Source organism: Crocuta crocuta, unplaced genomic scaffold (genome assembly GCF_008692635.1).
Source record: "Crocuta crocuta isolate KB4526 unplaced genomic scaffold, BGI_CrCroc_1.0 scaffold1171, whole genome shotgun sequence".
Classification (NCBI taxonomy): domain Eukaryota; kingdom Metazoa; phylum Chordata; class Mammalia; order Carnivora; family Hyaenidae; genus Crocuta; species Crocuta crocuta.
In genome coordinates, this window is record NW_027530879.1 from 491115 (window position 1) to 492190 (window position 1076).

General features: G+C 39.3%; 1 protein-coding gene across 1 annotated transcript in view; it reads right to left on the minus strand.

Annotated features, from left to right (window-relative positions):
* Positions 1-332, minus strand: part of CLTRN (collectrin, amino acid transport regulator) — a 13669-nt gene extending 13337 nt beyond the window's left edge. Inside the window, exon 1 of the mRNA XM_077769651.1 lies at positions 249-332. The gene's annotated coding sequence lies outside the window, so the exon portion shown is untranslated. The remainder of the gene's footprint in view (positions 1-248) is intronic.
* Positions 333-1076: the final 744 nt, after the last annotated feature.

Below are 1076 nucleotides of genomic sequence, written 5' to 3' on the forward strand. Positions count from 1 at the left end.
TATTTACCCCCCAACACACCCCCTGCCTCAACTGTGACAACAAAAATGTCTCCAGGCATTTCCAAATGTCTCCTTGGAAGCAAAATTGTCCCTGGATGAGAACCACTGGTCCAAACGGATCGCTAACACAAACTAACGAAACTAAATCTTTGACATATTAATACAGAAGTCATTGTAAGGAGAGACGGAATTCTTCAAAATCTATAAAAGCAGCAAACTAATCAACAAGTTGATTTAGCGGTGATTACCTTATGGCTGACTGTACCTCAACAGCAGGAAGGGTGTGATTTTTCGAAGGATCTGTAACCACAAACCAGAAGGACACTCGCTGGGTTACATTGCAAACTAGGACGTGTGAAATTCTGCAGATGATGGGGGGAAAAATACATTATAAGCAAATAATATCTAACTCCATCAGAACATTCACTCTGGTGTTCTAACCATCTTAAAATGTGTCTTAGCTATGAATGAAGTCATGTCTACCATTATGAAGAATTATCTTACAAAGAAAAAACTAGAATAGAAAATTTCCTTTGTTTGAAAATCATACATTTAGGTATCATCCCTTAAATAAGGTTCTACCGAAATGAAAAAATAAGAAAAATTACACAGTAGAGTGTCGAGGATCTTATTCTCCATCACCCATGAGTTGAGAGCCCCCAGCCCTTCACCAACACTGGGCTTCTTTCTGAACCACAGAAGCCTTTTGTACTTCCTTACTCATCAAGCTCTTTTAAGTGTCCTCCTCATTCAGCCATCTATGTCTCAGGACTCACTCTTCATGCAATACTTGCTTGCTCTGTTGACCACATTTCCCTCCCTCTCCCACTCCAGTATTGGAGCTGATTCAATAAAAGACCTCCAAACTGAAGTGCTAGAGTCAATTTACTGGCAGCCTTTGAACACTGTTTCTGCAGTTTTACCTGCTTTCCAGCTGTAAATTGAAAATGTGCCTCACTCTACTCTGTATACATAGATTACCAGTAGAAATGATACGGAAGAAATGACTTAAGTGTTCTGAATGGAGACGATCTATGTAGGAGTGTATGAATGGCATAAAAGTTGAAAATTATAGG